This window comes from Hydra vulgaris, chromosome 12, assembly GCF_038396675.1.
Source record: "Hydra vulgaris chromosome 12, alternate assembly HydraT2T_AEP".
Taxonomy (NCBI): Eukaryota; Metazoa; Cnidaria; class Hydrozoa; order Anthoathecata; family Hydridae; genus Hydra; species Hydra vulgaris.
Genome location: NC_088931.1, coordinates 11,400,001 through 11,419,424, shown reverse-complemented (window position 1 = coordinate 11,419,424; position 19,424 = coordinate 11,400,001). Strand labels below are relative to the sequence as shown.

General features: G+C 25.9%; 1 long non-coding RNA gene across 2 annotated transcripts; it reads left to right on the top strand.

Annotated features, from left to right (window-relative positions):
* Positions 1-2,686: 2,686 nt before the first annotated feature.
* Positions 2,687-5,225, top strand: LOC136088447 (uncharacterized). 2 transcript variants are annotated; one of them, XR_010642171.1, is made up of 5 exons: positions 2,687-2,701; positions 3,805-3,837; positions 3,940-4,050; positions 4,155-4,356; positions 4,849-5,225. It is a non-coding gene; the product is annotated as an uncharacterized LOC136088447 (long non-coding RNA). The 2 variants fall into 2 exon arrangements; XR_010642170.1 differs by lacking the exon at positions 2,687-2,701 and having other exon boundaries at positions 3,698-3,837.
* The last annotated feature ends 14,199 nt before the right edge of the window (positions 5,226-19,424 follow it).

Below are 19,424 nucleotides of genomic sequence, written 5' to 3'. Positions count from 1 at the left end.
CATCACTAACTCTTTTTCTGGTTTTATGTCCTGAAGCGAATAAAAAAGAAAGAAATAGAACTTTAACTAATCCAAACTTTATGATGACGATTCTAAATTTGACGTAGGAGAGATTAATGGAGATTGTATGGAGATTAGGAGAGATTGGATCCTACTCAATAAAGTCTTAATAAATAATAACCAAAACATTTAACTTGAATAAATCATTAAGAAAAAAAACTTTATGCGAAGTTTTTTTAAATACAAATATTAAAAAGTACGCAAATGCCGATCTTTATATTTTTGTTAAAAATATATTTTGAAAAAAGTCACCAATAAACTCTGACGTTATAAACTTGCCACTTGTTATTAGGTGTTTGTTTGTTTGCTTTTTTTTTTTGTTTTTTTTTTTTGACAAATGGCACAGCTATAAGTTTTCTTCCAGTTAAAATAACCTTGCATTGCAGTAATTAAGCGATATTGCAGTGTTTAAGTAATATTGCAGTGTTTTTGTAATATTGCAGTGTTTAAGTAATATTGCAGTGTTATTGCTTCGGTTTCACACTGTACTCTTCTGCCACCTTTTATTTCTTGCAACTTTGTAATTATGAAACATCTGTACATTATTAACTTTGGTAGCTTAAGATAAATTACAACTACATTACTAATTACATTACCTTGGGTAACTAAGGTAACATTACTAACTTTGTACAAAAAGTATTTTTTTACATATTTTGGTGTAAAAGTTAGCATTTTTAGTTATAACTTTTAATTGAAATAATTAGATGCTGATTTTAGACAAACCATTACAGGAAAATCTAGTTTTGTAATCAATTTATACCAAAAATACAAATATAAACAAAATACGTATCATTTTTGGCTCAATTTATAGTTTTCATTATTTATTAAAGTTTAAAATGTTTTCGATTTTTAGTTTAGTTAAAGTATAAAATTAAACAAATAAGTCAAAGAAACAACACAAACAAATAAAAAATTTTACAATAAAAAGACTATCGTTTTAAATAATATAATAAATATATTAATTAATAACAATAACTAATAAGTTTATTAACTATAATCAGTATTGATCTCGATTGTTAAGATTGTTAAAAGATTTTTTTTAGAAAAACTTGTTTTCTTTTTTATTTAAATTTTTTTTTTTTAATTTGCTTAAGTTGTTTCGAATTGACTAAAAGAAAAGAAATAGGCTAAAGGTCATTATTTAAAAAATATCTGTTTAACAAATTATGTCCTTGTTTTGCAATTGAAAACTTACACAGCAAAATCCAAGATTCTAGGTCAAGAATTTTTGTGCTTATTTTAAGAACTTTTGTTCTTATTTTAAGAACTTGATTCTTGTTTTAAGAACTTGATTCTTATTTTAAAAATTTGATTCTTATTTTAAAAACTTGATTCTTATTTTAAGAACTTCATTCTTATGTAAGGATATTTCAATAAAAAACATTATTTGTAATTTTATAATATCATAATGGTACTATAAAATTAGGAATAATAATAAGTCCTGTGCAATTAGGGTTAGGGGGGAAGGGGTGTGACACCCCTCTATCAATGATTTATTCGCTCATTTAGTAGGCAAATTTAACCATTTTTGACAAGTCAGTCGGCAAATGCAGACCTTTCAGACAAGTTAGTCGGTAAATTTAGACAGTCAGTCGGCAAGTGTCGATAAGGCAATAGGCAAATTCTAAAAAACAAGGACATTATTTATTTATTTTCATTTTCAGCCAGCAATATATATATATATATATATATATATATATATATATATCAAAGGCCCTTCCTTTTTACAGAAATACTTAAAAAAATCATTAAATTTTGAATGGGACCCCTAAATTCAGTGAAATTAAAGCCACTAAAATTCCCCTCCTGTTCCCCCTCCTCCACCATCTGATAGACTCTGCGTTCATGATTTTATGTAATCAAATAATCTTATCCATTTGATCGCCATTAAGACTAAAATACCAAGCAGAAGGAGTCATATAATACAAGAATTCTATAGAATTTGCATTCAACAAGTGCGATTTTCATATCTGTGAATCTGCATAAATCTAATCTAGTATAAATGTGAATCTTTGTAAGGGCGAATTAGTTGCAAAATAATATAAGTGTTAAGTGCAAGCATAAGTGCAAACATGCATAAGTGCAATTTGGTTTGAAGAGCTCCAAAACTGTGCACTTTTTTATAATAAATAAATAAAGCAAAAATGAATATACTGCCAAGCGACGTATCGAGGAGTTTTTGTTGGACAGTACGTGGCTGAAAGGTCTGCCCCCCCCCCCAACCTATTAGGGCCCAAAAATCTCAAAAACTTTAAATTAGGCACGGTTGATGGGTTCATGCCATATGTTATGTGCGCATATGCCAGAAGATTTTAGAAATATCAGAGATTTTAAAATGGCTGCGGTTCTTAACTACATAATCTTTTCTTATATGGCAACTGTTTTTTTAAGTTTATTTTTGTAAAAATTTATGTTGCAACCATATTATTGATATGACTCAATAAATAAATGTCTTTTTTTTATTAGTAAATAAATAAAATTGAGGCTAAAGAGAGTGAACAATCCAAAATGTGGACTGTACATATGTTTTTTTTTAATTTAATAACATGGCATGTTATACATAAGCATGTTTTACATAAGCATGATACAAGATGTTTTACATAAGCATGTTACATGCTTATGTCAAACATTTATATTTCTGGTAAATTTATTGCTTTTGGATGTTGTTGTAATATTGAGTGATTTTTTCATTTTTTTGAAATAAACTGAGAATTTTCAACTGCACAAATTAAAAGTTGTTTTTTTTCATTATTATTATTATTTTTTTTATACTTGACTATTTTTTAGTTGTTGCTTAAATTTAATTTTGCTGTAAAAATGTATTTTTAAATTAGGTGTATAAAAATGTAATAAAGATCAAAAGAGCTTTCTGTTTATATATATAAACAGAAAGCTATTTTGATCTTTATTTATTTATTTATTGAACCATATATATGGTTAGGTTTTAATGGCTATTGTTATTTTTTTGATTTAGGAATACTTTTTAAACACTTTTTTTTGGAGAAAGAATCGATATATTGTAAATAATTTATTATACTCATTACAAATGGATTCGCCTCCTTGTTTGTAGTATGCCTTGTTGTTTGTACCTTGCTTGTATTAATATATATATATATATATATATATATATATATATATATATATATATATATATATATATATATATATATATAGTTTCAGTGAAATACCCTATAAACTACTTATCAACTTATCCTTTACTTTCTATCCAAAATTATCAAAAAATTAAATTGTCTATTTGTCTGGAGTCATACGCAAGTTACCATACCTCTCTCAATCTGTAATTTTTTTTACTTCTATAAAAAGTTCTCGTTAATATCTTCAATCTTTTAGTAACCTTAAATTATATATCCTAAATCATTGTTCAGTTAGTGCGACCATAAATCACAAACTAATGCATAAAATCATGGAAAAATTTACCATATTTTATTCATGGAATAATTTTTTTTATATATTTAATTGAAATCACTAAACTATATTAAAACTTGTCTTTATGCCTTTTTTTGGAGAGACTGTTTGTAAAATGTTGGGCTCATTGTGGGTTATTATTATTGCTTATGGTAGATGATATGTAATATAAATATTATTATAGCATTTTTTTACGATTACTCATATCATTATTGCTTATTGTTATTGTTTATAATATTGCTATTTCAATATTGTTATTGCAAGTTTTTTTAAGATTAGTACTAGTATTATTTCTAAACATCGATGTTTTCTTTTTAGCAATCCCAAGTTTCCAAATATACACAATGTAAAGTAAGTAAAGGAAACATTACTTTTCAATTAGTAAATTTAATATTAATAATTAATTTTGTTTGTTTTTTACATTTTATAATATGATCTAATTAAATGCTCCAGAAGTTATTAGAAATTGGATGCTAAATTTACTCAAAAAAGGACTTGGGTAAATAAATGTATAGTTGATAGAAATCGCAAGAGAGTTGATAGAAATCGCCAATTCTTTCTAAAGTGAGTAGTTATTTTTTCAAAACTGTCCTAATGGGTTATTCTATAAGTATCCTCTGCTTTTTAAAATTGTTTTTATGCTTTTCTTTTATTATTGTTTAATTCAGATTGTTGGCGAGATAGCTTGTGTATTAAAGTCTTCTGTCACAGTTGACTCAGTGAGGGTAAGCTTGGCTTAAGAAATTGACACACTTACATTCTGGAATACTCAAGTTGGTAGTTAATTAAGAAATTAACAAATTTTCAGAATTAAGAAAACTAAAGTGGACAATAAATTGCCGACCTTAAACTGTTGCAGATCGACATGCTGTAAGTATATACATATATATACATATATATATATATATATATATATATATATATATATATATATATATATATATATATATATATATATATATATATATATATCGTTTCTATGTTTTATGGTAGGATCTTTGTATTAAATTTTTCTTGCCGACCTCTAAAAGATTGAGGTTGGCAAAATATTGCTGACCTCATTTTTCCTAATTTCGAGGGTTGATATATCTACTATAGCATATTTATGTAAGCATTTGCTCACTTTTTTTGCTTATATAAATCGATATGGCTTTTTTGGGGAAAAAAAGGAAAAAAACAAAGAATAATAAATGAAAAGACTGCTGCCCCATGACAAAACCTCAATCAATGTAGCAGCATTCCACTGCTTGTCAGGGTATTTGTCAGTCGATGTATGTACTGAAAAAAGATGTTAATATATATGTACTGAAAAAAGATGTTAATGTTAAATTTTAGATTTGAGTTTGTTAAATTTATTTTTAGATAAAATAAATCCTTATCATAACAGACGATGGAGACGAGGCAATCGTTATACATGGTAAAAAAAATTATTTTACGAAGTATTTCATTTTCTGACGCCGTGATTGGACTTATTGGAATACACTATGTAATGGACATGGATTATGACGCCCATGTCATGACGGCATACACAATTTACATTATATTTTATTTAAAGATAAAAGCTCAACAGAAACTCGTTTGAGTCAGATGAGTAGCCTATGGGAGGAGTATTGTCGCTACAAGCATTACCAATAACTGGACATTCCAAAGAACAACAAGTTTTATTTCAACGATGAGATTTGTTTAAATGTATAAATACTTTTTGAATATTCTTATTTTATATCATCCTAATTTCAAAATGTTTCTTTTTTTCCATAGAAAAAATACTCTTGTAATATTGTTTTACCGTTCAAGGTAAATATTATTGAAACAAGATAATAGAATCTTATTTTAAGCAAAAATGCCCCTGAAATAAGAAAAAAAAATTTATTGATAAAAATAAAAAATCTTAAAACAAGAAAAAAACATCTTTATTTGAGCAAAAATATTCTTGAACCAAGAAAAAAGATTCTTATTTTAAGAATATAAATACTTGAAACAAGAACAAAAATTCTTATTTTAGGAATATAAATACTTGAAACAAGAACAAAAATCTTATTCTGACCAGAAATATTCTTGAAACAAGAAAAAAAATTCTTATTTTAAGAATATAAATACTTGAAACAAGAACAAAAATTCTTATTTTAAGAATATAAATACTTGAAACAAGAACAAAAATTCTTATTTTTAAGAATATAAATACTTAAAACAAGAAAAACAAATTCTTATTCTGAGCAAAAATATTCTTGAAACAAGAAAAAAAATTCTTGTTTTAAGAATAAAAGTTCTTGAAACAAGAAAAGAGATATTTAAGAAAAAAATTTCTTAAAACAAGAAAAAAAGTTCTTATTTTAAGAATAAAAATTCTTAAAACAAGTAAAAAAGTTCTTACGTGGCGGACAAGTCTATTTTTTCTTGTTTTAAGACTTTTTTTGCTTAAAACAAGAATCGTGGATTTTGCTGTGTTGTAGCTGAATAATAAGATTTAGATTGAATGTAATTGTATTTAGAATTTAATTGTATTTAGAATGTAATTGTATTTAGAAAATATGGTAAATGTGACTTTTCAAAATTGAATTTAAGAAGTTTGATGACTTTTTTTTAATCAAGTTTAAACATGAAGTCGAAATATAAGAGATAAAGATATTAGTATTGATATAATATAGACAGAGATAAATAGCTTTAGTACCTCGACCACAACAGCAAATGACAAATTGTTCTTATTGTCAAAGAGTACAACCTCACTCAAAGCCTTATCAAAATAGGTTCCTGCATAGCAATTAAAGAATTTGAACACAAAATAGCCAACGACAAACGGAACTCTAAACATCTTTACGCTTATGTTAATAGCAAGCACGCTGTCAGCAATCAAATAACTTCTGTGAGCTTAACCTCTGGGGAAATAAGCAGCAGCCACTTATCAGCGATAAAAAAAAAAAAAGGTTATCAGCGAGCATTTATCGCCAATATAAAGAAAAATGAAGAATTACTAAGACAATTATTAAATTTAACGTTAAATTTTTTAAAAAAGACGTTAGAATAGAATGGAGGGAGAACAAAGCCGAAAATCGTTTAAAATTGTAGTACAGTCTTTGTTGTATAATTATTCCAGCGGCAAAATGGCGCTTTTACGTTGAAAAAGGAAAGTTTAGAAATGTAGCTTGTAATCTTTGTATGCTGTAATCAAAATGGATTACTCTCTTAAAAGTTGACTGGATAAGTTTTTAACAATTGTTCTAAAAACCTGTTCAAGCAGTAACTACAACAAAAATCATGATCTACGTAAAGTAATCGTTTTTTGAGTACCTTGATACTAGGTATAAATATCAAAGTTTTAAACAGTCTCTACTACTTGGTTGAACCTTATCTTTTGCTTACCCGTTCAGCTATAGGTTTGTTGCGTTCTTAAAGAACGTTTTTTTGGCAAGGAACTTATTATATCTTTCCAGGATTTTTTTGTGTTGTAGTACTTTTGCTGGATTTAATAACTAATTGCTATATTCTAAATATATATATTTAGAATATATATATTTAGAATATAGCAGTGGTATTTTTATCGGATATACAAAATACCAGTTTGTATATCCGACAAAAAACCACTAGTTCTTATGTAGACATTTATTAATTCAATTCTAATCTAAAAACTTAATATTAGTCGTTCAAAGAGCACAACGTAAAATAATAACAATAAACTTACTCTAAATTTTGTTTACGAATTTTTTAAACTTCTATCTTTACTTGTAATGCTTCAAATGCTTATGACATTTTGAAACAATATCATTGGATAATTTTTGTTAAAAGTGGAATGTGATACTTTAAATAATGATAATTACGCGTGTTTAATAGAAAATTATGTTACTACTAAAACTGCTCCTTGAGAAACGACGTAATTTAACTTCGTTCTCCCTCCAGTCTATTAGACCTCGTTGGTTCAACTTATCTATATATTATTAGTTTGAGAAAACCAGTATCAAATTTAATTAAGATTCAACTTCCATACAAAACAACTTTTAAAACCATTGAGCTTTAGTCATGATACCTAAGTTGCATTTTTCAATCTTATTACTAAAAATAATTTTTTTTTTATTTTTAGTAATAAGATAAATGTTTACCATACTTCGTCGGTCGTTGTATATATCAAAATGGTGTTGTAATATATCAAATTCACACTTATATTTCACAACTATATTTAACATTTGCGCTGGAGTATTTGTGCGAGATTTATATAAAGACTGATTATGACTATAAAAAGTTTGTAGGAATTGAAGTATACATTGCAACCAAATAAAAATACCTCCTTTATTTGAGGCGTAGACTTTATATAAGTAAGCGGTCAAAGGGGCTGTGGCGCTGTTAGAGAGCTTGCTTTAGGTGCAAGAGATCCATAGTTCGAAGCAAGGTCTGGACATAGTTCGGGCCATTGGTAAGGAAGTAGACGTGAACTTTCTAGTTAAATGCTCTTTTAAGGTGCTCTGCGACAAGACCGTTAGGTCTTCTTGGAGCACCTAAAACAAAAATTAAAAAAAAACGTTTTTATGCCAAATTTAGTTATACCACTAATATTAAGTTTTATATTAATTTTTCTTCAAAATTAGTTATTCTGGTCTACTACAACAACAACAACAACAACAACAACAACAACAACAACAACAACAACAACAACAACAACAACAACAACAACAACAACAACAACAACAACTAGATATTTATTCTCCTTTTTAAATCATACAATAATATAATAATAATAATAATAATAAATATAATAATAAGGGTAAAAAGAAAAACATAATTCTATTGATTGTAATAAGTAAAAATAATTGATTAATAAAAAAATATATATATACATATAAAAATATTAATAATACAAAATAATATAATAATGATTAAATTAATTATAAGTATTTAATAATAATAACTAAACGATTGATAAGAATGGTGTCACTCAAACAAAATTCTGATCAAACGAGTAGCCGGAGTATACTACACAGAGTAGCCAGACAGTGGACAAAACTGTTTTTTTTAGTGGTACAATCTAAAAAATATAAATACGCATTCCAAATATACTGTATATAGCACAAATAAAACTTTGCAATAGCAACCAAATCATTCATAGCAATCAAATAAATAACACCTACCAATAATGGTACTGCCAATACATAAATGCATGTGACGCATAAATAAAAATATAACACAAGTAAAGAGTTTGCAACTACCTAAAGCAGCTTGTTGCCATGCAAAACTAGGTATCTATAGCTACCAAAATAAAAAAATATCCCCATTACAAGAAGCCTAGACCTTTTTTTAATATTGCTTCCAAATTTAGTGGCTACAGCATTAATATTAAATTATTTATTAGTTTCGTCTCAAAATTTGCTATTCTGGTCCACTGTGGTTTGCGGTCAAAATAAAATTTTTATTAAATAAAACTTTTATAACTCTGTCAATGCTTATCTAAATGTCAATAACATAATTTCAAAATTGTAAGAGTAACCTACAAATTTATATTGGCTTCTAGCCACTGAGTGTATCCTCAGAGATATTAACCAAGCGTATCCGTAGCTACGGATACGCTTGGTCAATGGCTAGTCAATTATAAATATTCAATTTCAATGAATATTTATATTAATGAAGATTTTTGTGCCGAAACTGTCACAATTAGGAAAGCTCTACGGGATTGGATGAAAGTTGAACGTGCGGCTGGAAAATATGCATTCATCTTTTGCGATAAGTTGATCATTCGGGATTGGGCTGCGAACAAAAGTAAAATATTATTTTCGTAACATATTTATATATACTACAATTTTATTTTACTTTCTATATAATACTTTGTTTAATTAACTATTATAAACTTTACTTATAAAAATGGAGGTCAAATTTTCATTTAATTCTAATGATGAGAATGCTAGTGATGATAACTATTTTAATGGAAAAAATTTAGAAAGCGAGTATTATTCAATTTCTGAATCTACTCAATATCTCTGTCGGAACAAAAATAACTTTTCTATATTAAATGTAAACATTCGAAATATTAACAAAAACTTTGAAAATCTTAAACTCTTATTGTATCAACTAAACCACGAATTTCAATTTTATTTATAGACAACCATCTGGTAGTTTAAGAAAATTTAAAACTTATTTAAGCAGTTTTTTAACCAAAACTAGTTTAAGACGGAAACATGTTTACTTAGCTGGTGATTTTAACTTAACTTTGCTTAATAATGCTTCAAATAAAAATGTTGAATACTTTTTAGATACTCTAATCCAATATAACCTAATATCAACAATAAATAAGTCAACGAGAATAACTAAGACTACATCATCATTACTTGATTATATAATTACTAACAATATTCAAAACTGTCGTTTAGGAACGGGCATAATCAAAACTGATTTAACAGACTACTTTCCAATATTCTTAATTACTGATAACATTACCCAAAATAATCCCCCCTCGAACTCTACAATTTTAACACGACAGATCAATGAAAACTCCTTATTGTATTTTCGAACTCTTTTATCAGAAAATATCGATTTCAATCTTATTTTACAATCCCATGAAGTCAATAATGCATATGAACTATTTTTAGCGCAATTTTGTAAACAGTATGACATAGCATTTCCTGTTAAAAAAATAACTATAAAATCCAAGTCTCTCTTAAACCCCTGGATGGCCAAGGGACTAATAAAATCGTCTAAAAAAAACAAAAACTTTATGTTAAATATTTAAGACATAAAAGATATAAAAATGAAATAAACTACAAAAACTGTAAAAACTTATTTGAAAAAACAAAAAAATACTCTAAAAAAATTTATTATGTAAAGTTGCTGGGAAAAACCAACGGCGTCACTAAAAAAACGTGGAATATAATTAAACAAATAATTGGTAAAAATAAATGTGTAAAAAATAATCTCCCCCAAAAGCTTTGAATTGACGGGTAAATGATTTATGATAAACAAAAAATAGCTGAATAAACTAAACTCATTTTTTTTTTGAAGTAGGGCCGAACTTGGCGAGTAAAATTCCACCAATTACCATAGAGTTTGAATCTTATATTAAACCGTGTTAAACCATTATGGAAGAATCTAATTTAAATCTAAGCGAGATAAGGAATGCTTTTAATAGTCTTAAAAGTAATAAAAGTGCGGGCATTGACAAAATTAGTGTAAATGTTGTAAAGTCAGTTTTCGATATCATTGAACCGTCATTATTTCATATTTTTGACATTTCATTTCAAACTAGGTGTTGTGCCAAAAAAACTTAAAGTTGCCATAATCACTCCCGTTTTTAAATCTGGTGACGAAACTAATATTTCAAACTACAGACCTATTTCCGTCTTACCTTGCTTCTCAAAATTATTGAAACGAATTATGTACAACAGACTTTATAACTATTTGATGTTAAACAGTTTGCTGTACAGTAAACAATTTGGATTTAAAAAAGATAATTCAACTAACCGTGCGGTAATCTGATTAATCATGTATCGGTAAACTGATTAATCATGTATCAGATGCATTCAATAATGACTATTTTACCTCAGGAGTTTTTATTGATCTGTCAAAAGCCTCTAACACTGTTAACCATAAGATACTTATAAAAAAACTGGAACTCTATGGAGTAAGAAATAAAAACTTACTTTGGTTTGAAGATTACCTGGCGAACAGGTCACAATGTATTATTTATAAAAAAATTGAAAAAGAAAAACACATTACATGTGGTGTGCCCCAAGGTTCAATCTTAGGATAGTTATTATTTTTATTGTATATAAATGATTTGTACTTAGCATCAAATATTTAAATGTTATATTGTTTGCAGACGACTCCAGTCTTTTTTATTCCAACAAAAACATAAAAGTTCTCTTTAATATATTTAATTAAGAACTATTAAAAATAAACGAGTGGTTTACAAGTAATAGGCTTTCGTTAAGTGTAGAAAAAACTAAATTTATTTTGTTCTTCAAGCCTAGTGAACGTGATGATGTTCCTCTAAAATTACCTAATCTTTTAATCAATAAAACATTTATTAAAAGAGAACCAATCGTTAATTTTTTAGGAGTAATACTAGATGAAAATTTGTCATGGAAACCACATATAAAATACATAGAAAATAAAATCTCAATAAATATTTCCATATTATATAAAACTAAACCATATCTTAACACTGCTTCCTTGAAAAAAATATACTTTTCATTTATTTATAGTTTTATCTCTTACTGTAATATTGTATGAGGAAGTACTAATTATAGTAAATTAAAAAAAATTTAAAGTAAGCAAAAACACGCATGCAGGATTGTATTTGGTGCACATAGAACTTTTCATTGCGAACCTCTTTTAAGGAAGCTTGGTGCCCTAAGTATCTATAAACTTAATATACACCAAGTTCTACAATTCATATTTAAAATAAAACATGGGCTTTTTCCTATTGTATTTCAGTCTTACTTTAGTGAAATCTCGCACAAGTATCCTACTAAATTTTCAATGAACAACTTTATTCTACCAAAAACTAATTTAAAACTAAGTTCTTACCAAATCCAATACCGTGGACCGTTTCTATGGAAACACTTTTCAAAATTTATTGCAAAAAAAAAGGAATCTTCAAAACATCTCTTTGGAACAATTCAGGAAAGAACCTAAGAGTCTCTTTTTACAAAACAACTTTGATTTAAAATATCTCTTTTAAAATAAATATATAAATAATATAAATTACCTAAAAAAATAGTTATTGACACTACTTCTCTTTTGTTGTAGTTTTATTTTTATTTAATTTTTTTGTTAAAAAACTTTAATACTTTTATATTGTTGTTAATCTTTGATATATTGAGTAATATTTCAACACTAATATTTATGTTATATTAATATTTATATTGTAACTAACATGTGTAAAATTCTTATTATGTACTTAGCTACTTTTCTTTTTTGTATATAAACTGACGATTTTTTCAATGAAAATGGGACTCGATGATAAGACAGTTTATGTCTTCTGCTTGCTCCAGCTCTCTTATTTATTGGCACGATTTATTTCATTGTAAATTTTAATATACGGCAAATAATAATAATAATAAAAATGCATAGAGGACCTAAGCTATGAAACTCATTTCTGAAAGGCAATTTAAATATGGGAAAATCATTAAACTCATTTTAGCTCCAAACAAAAATTTAAATCTTACGGAATAATTTATATTTTTGTTAACAAAAAAATTTTTTAAACATTATACCTTCTTATTTGACTGTTTGTATTTTTTAATATTATATGTAATCTTTATATATTTTATGTTAAATATGATATTTAATATATATATATATATATATATATATATATATATATATATATATATATATATATATATATATATATATACATATACATATATATATATACACATACACACACACACACGCACACACACACACACACACATACATGTATATATATAGACATATATAGACATATATATATATATATATATATATATATATATATATATATATATATATATATATATATATATATATATATATATATATATATATATATATATATATATATATATATACAAATACTTTTTTCTGACAGATTTTTATTTTTCAATATTTTATTTTATTTTTTTGGCTATTGGCGACTATTTGTATTTTTAAATACTATGTATTCTTTATTCACTATATGTATTTTTAAATATTATATCTTCTTTTTTGACTAATTGTGGATATTTTTAATTTTAAATAATAGATCTTCTTTTTTTTCTATTTGTATTTTTAAATATTACTATTATTGTTATAGTAGGGGGTCTATGAAAAGAGTAGGTTGGTATTTTGCCATCCATATATTATTTATACATTTGTAATTAAATTTTATTTTTTGTAAAAGGAAATTGTAGTTTATATGACATTTGATATTGTTTAGCGGCAGCTGAAAAGCAAAGCAACTTTTGATCGTTTTTAACCCCCTCCCTCCCCCTCGTCACAACATCCTAACACTTTAGTAACAAGTCTTGTGCGAGTCGTCATAAAACCACTAGCCCCTCCCCTAAAGCGTAACGTACTTTATGGACGACCCAATAACACGTTATTTTAATTTTTGGTTTAATTAAAGACTCTGCGAGGGAAAACTTTTGATCTTTTTGGTTTAGCGTTGCGTAATTTATTAACGATCGCTGACGCAGCGTCAGCATTAAACTATATTTTATAAGAATTTAAAAATATAAATTTTGTCCATATCGAACACAAATATTTTTCTAGAAACTTGGAATGAAAACAGAGACTGAAAGAGAGGAATTTAATGAAAGCACCGTATTTTGATCATAATAAATTCACGGGAGAAAAAAAAGAAATTCATTCATTTTTTATATTACATGTAAATATTAAGAGCATAAACCAAAACTTTGAAAAGTTTAAAGACTTTTTGAATATTATAAACTACACGATTGACGTCATATCTCTTACAGAGACTCGGCATGAAAATACACTAGATTTTTATTCTATTTACAAATTGTCTAATTATAAATTAATTAGTCAACTGGGAAGGAAGTAAAAAAAATGGAGGAAGAATTGGTATATATGTTTTAGACAAATTATCATACAAAGTAAAAAATAAACTATGCTCATCAAATCTTAATTACAGAAGTCTGTTCGTTGAAAAAATAAGTGACAAAAATTAAAATATGGTAGTTAGTATATCAACCGCGCCAAATTTTTCCGCTCGCCATTGGCAGTATCATTATCTGTAGGCAGTATCTTTTTAAACGTGGGCAGTAAATAGCTGAAATCTTAATCAAAACATTCGAAATTGGTAATTATAAATTGCAGCTAAAATGAAAGCGAACTAGAAGTTCTAATTTGGCTTCATTTATTTAAAAATAAATTGAATCTTATGAGTTGAAATTAAAATTTTTATAAACTGTGTTGTAAATAGGCATTTTACTTCTAAAGTATTACAACTATGTGACTATATTCAACTCTATAACATATAAAATGTATAAAAATATATGATTATATTCAACTCTATAACGCATAAAACATATAAAACTATGTAACTATGCTCAACTCCATAATATATAAAACTATATTCAACTCTACCTTATATATTATTGCCGAACGTAATACATTCTAAGAAAAAATCCGTTATATACAACGAACTGCATCTGTCGTTATTGCACCAACGGATTTTCCGTTATGTTAAAGGATTTAAGTTCGTCAATATTAGTCCGTTAAGGATTTATTCCGTTCGTGCAACAAATAATTCGTTAAAATAAAGGAATTATTACACTAGGCGGCTTTTGCTGTTTTGGTAAAATAAAGAATTTACTACGTCGTCGTATTGAATAATTTTTTATTCTATTTAAAATTAGAAAGAAATTTCGCCAGATAGAACTGAGATTTCATTACAATAGTCCTTATTTTTAATATATAAATTATTTTATTATGATATTCAACATCTAATACAACCAGTACTACTTATACAAACTAACTCGATCGGGAGAAATTTTTTAACAAGCTTTAAAAACTTTTTAACTTTTAAATTGAAAATTAATTAAATATTTATAATAATTTAATTCAATATAGAAACTTTTAACTACAATAAAAATTAAAAAATTTAAATAAGAATATAAAAGGTTTTTTAATATACACTTTTTAATACAGTTATTATATTCAAGGTCAAAAAACATTTATATGAAAAACACAGTCATGTATACAATTGTTACTATACTAGGTTTCAATTTTTAATACTGTTGTAAATTCATTTGTGCACATTTCAATTCCAGCAACCTGTTGTCGATTATTTAAAGATAAACAAACCTTAAAACACAATAAATAAAATATTGAAAATAAATGATATACCATAATACAAAATAGAAATAAGTTTTTACTAATAACCCTGTAAGAAACATTTGTTGTTAATTCTTTATTTCTAAATTACTAATAAAAATTATGTTATTTTATTAGTTCTACATTTCAATGTATTAAACAAAAATTAAATGCGCTACAAAAGATAACCTTACCTGCTAAGTAAAAGGTTCTAAAATTTTTACACACATCAATAGTTGTAAAACTTATACACACATCAGGAATAAAAGAAAAAAGTCAATCACCTTTTTATTTAATAATAATAAACACGTTAAAAGTATTAATATTAGAATTTAAATTTAAAAAAAGTCTCTCACCTTTTTATTTAATATTTATAAACACGTTAAAAGTATTAATATTAGAATTTAAATTTGATACTTCATGCCTGAATGCCACTTGTCTAAAGTAGCAAGTTCTATACAAATATAAACAAGCAATATATAAACTTAGTTGTAACTAACATAAAAAAATTACAAGTAAAAAAAAAAATAGTTTTACAACTAATTTAAACTTATAGTGTGATATGGCATGACATGTGTCTAAAATAGCAAATTATAAAACTTAAATACCCATAATAAAAAATGCAGGTAAACATTTTACAACTAATTTATTTTACAAGTGATGAAACTTACAGTGTTATATTGCATGCCACATGTCTAAAATGCAAATTATAAAAGCATATAAACTAGCTCTTTGTAAACATAGCTAACCTAAATAATCATACCCATCGAAAGAAATAATAACATTTTTAGTTTTACAACTGGTTTAGATTTAAATCGTAACTTACTACCTGTCACGTCTAAAATAAAAAGTTATACAAGAATCTATACAAGTCATTTAGTCTATATTATAGAAATAATAGTTCAAATAACCCTTTAGTTTATCACATCAAAAAAATTAAAAATATAGGTAATGGCATTGACAATGCTTTATATAGAAAATTTAAAATAAGTTTAACAACTTTCGAAATTACAAATAGCAAAGTGTAATTTAAACTGTGTTTATCCATTTGCTTTCTCTACTAAAATTTAGTAGAAAAAGCAAATGGATATACACAATTTAAATTACGCTTTCTTTAAATAGCTTCATATTTAGTCAAAATGTGAGGCTATTTAAAAAATGGCAAATTAAACTTACTGCAACAAACCTTTTATCTACGATTTAAATGTGGTTTAAGAAAAACGCCTTTTAAAACTTTATTATTTATAAATAAAGAACTATAATATATTGACATATCTAAATCAAACAAGCAAGATTTAAAAATATAATTTACAGAGGAAGCACTTCATAATTTTTTATGGAACTCTTTTTAATAAAAAGTTTAGTTGTTTTTCAACGGTTTTGAATATTTAATCCGTTCAATTAACGAAATTTCGAAGAATCCGTTAATAGTTAATTTTACTGCGTTAATTTTGTAAAAAGAGTCGCAATGTTAAAATATATATCAAGTTTTACAGTCTTACTTTTAAATTTAATTGTGACAACATTTTCCTAATTTTGATTTATAGCGTTTCTTTTACGTCTTTGCTTTATTAAATAGCTTTAAAATTTTCATCGAACAATACGCTTTAGTGAACAAAGTGACTAGGTCGCAACATTGTGAAGTGAAATGCTGTGGTTCGACTATTGTTTTTTTTTTTTTTAAATCTTTTTCGATTTTTTAAAATAAAAAATAATAAAATTTTGGAATTTCTATTTTTGAAATGTAAAGATATTACATACTAGAACGAACAAAAGAGAGAGACTTTTAAAAATTTTAAATTTGCGCATTCATTACGATAGAGATACTTGTGTAATTAATGTGCTTAGCTAATTAGTTAAGTCTACGCGTTAAACGCGCATTAAAGAAACGACTTTTTTTATAAGAAAAAAGATTTAACATTCAAACTTCTATTTTCTTCAAAATTAAATAACGGGGCGAGGTTCCTAATATGCTGCGGACGGTCTGGAAAAAAAGTTTTATAAAAACCTAATAAAGAAAAATATTTATGTCTTTACCCCTTTTGTTTGTATAAGTTTACAATTTTTGTAGAATTTACACTATAAAGTTATAAAGTATTAAACATTAATTCAAAACAAAGATTTGACAAATTTTTATTTTCTACCATTAAACAGCGGTTTGCGCAACGGCTACCGGAGCGTTTAAAATCTTTTAAAGTTATGTCATAAATTATTTTATTATTCATAACTTTAAAAAGGTAGACAATATGTATAGTTCTTCTACCGCTGACTAAAAAATATTGAAGTAAGGCTTAAGTATAAAATGGTCGTTGCAGAATAGACTTACCTAGGCTGGTATTTTACGGGTCCGAAATACTAGTAGTTAATAAAAAAGCTGAAAAGTTTATTGTTTTTTACATATATATAAAATATAAAATACAAATATATTTTACAAATGCGCTAAATCTTAATTTTTATTTTTTGATATTGAACAACATTTCACCAGAATGGATTTGAGAAAAATGTTGTTGGAATGAATATCAAGTGAATGAGTGACATATATTTATAATTTTTATTGTCATAATTATTCATAATTGATTGAGATGTATATGTGTTTATTTGTATAAATTCAACAAAATAATATAATATAAAATGATAAATTATAAAATAAATACGAATAAACACCTATACATCTCAGTCAATCCAAAAATTACTTGATGAATTTTAAAATAATAACAAATAAATAGTTATCTTTAGAGTTTGCACAAATGTGGATTACAAGTACTTCAAGATTTTGATTTTAAACAAAAATCAAACGATATATAGTTTATTAATTAACTGTAGTGTTATATAATCTATATTATTCAGGACAAAACATGTAGAAATTATCTTGATTTTTACCTATAAACATAATTACATAAAAATTGTGTGAGAATACATCATTAAATTGTGTGAGAATACATCATTAAATTGTGTGAGAATACATCATTAAATTGCGTGAGAATACATCATTAAATTGTGTCAGAATACATCATTAAATTAAGAGAAATTAAAAAATATCTACACTTATTATAAAGCTTTTAATCGCACATTAATTGTGTTGAAAATGTGCTAAAAACTCCTGTTCTCTTTACAATCCTAGTTTGGAAGCCAAGTTTTGAAAGACATCATCATGTTTCTTTCATTTTCTGTTTGTTTATTAGAGAATCTCTACGAGTTTTAGCATTAACACCAAAAATGTGATGTACTTTCTAAGAAACGTGAACTTTGGTTAATACAATTTATAGTTAGTCGCGTAACTTCAAATTCTACTACTCCCCCCTCCCCGTGAAATTTTTAAAATTTCCCCCCTCCTTTCCCTCCTAACAACCGATAGACAATAATTTTATATTTTTAATTATTGACCCATTTTTCAGGAATATGTTTTAAATTTTAATGATTTTAATTTATGATATTTTATTTTAATTTTATTTTATTATTAACCCAGTGGGCACAGGACGTAAAAAAGACGTCTTTTAAACGTCTATTGAACGTTTTGGACGTCTTTTGAACGTTCAAAAGACGTCTTATTCAGGTCCTGTGCCCACTGGGAACTTGCAATCTTATGCCACAACTAAAAATGGATTAAATATTTTAAATAAAATTGAAAATGTCTCTGAATTTTGTTTCATTCAATGTTATAGACTCATAAATCAACAACAAGTTGGTATTTAGTAGTAGTACAGTATAGATGAGTATTCTAAGGCAGGTTCTTGCGACGACTCTTTATCTCTTCAAATTTGTCAATGGTCACATTAAAAAGTTTAACTGAATGAGATTAATAGAAATGATTAACTATAACCTTTTTCTAAAATATTGAAATTAAAATAAAATAAAGAAGATAATGTTCATGCATAAATTACACAAATAAATTTCAATAATAAACAAACCAAAAAAAGATCACAAGTTCTTCCGTTCAGAACTTCTACTTGAACCAAATGAAAATAGTTTTCAGGATTGAAAATGACCCCCTAATGCCTGGACAATTCCTTCCCTCCTCCGCGCCCATAGTTTTGCTACTATTTTATAGTATTTATTAGAAGTTAATGATAATGGTATTTAAGTATTATAAATTTTAGTCTTTTGTTTTAAAAACTTTAAGTCATTATAGGAAGCTATTTTTAATGTTTCTAAAGAAAATG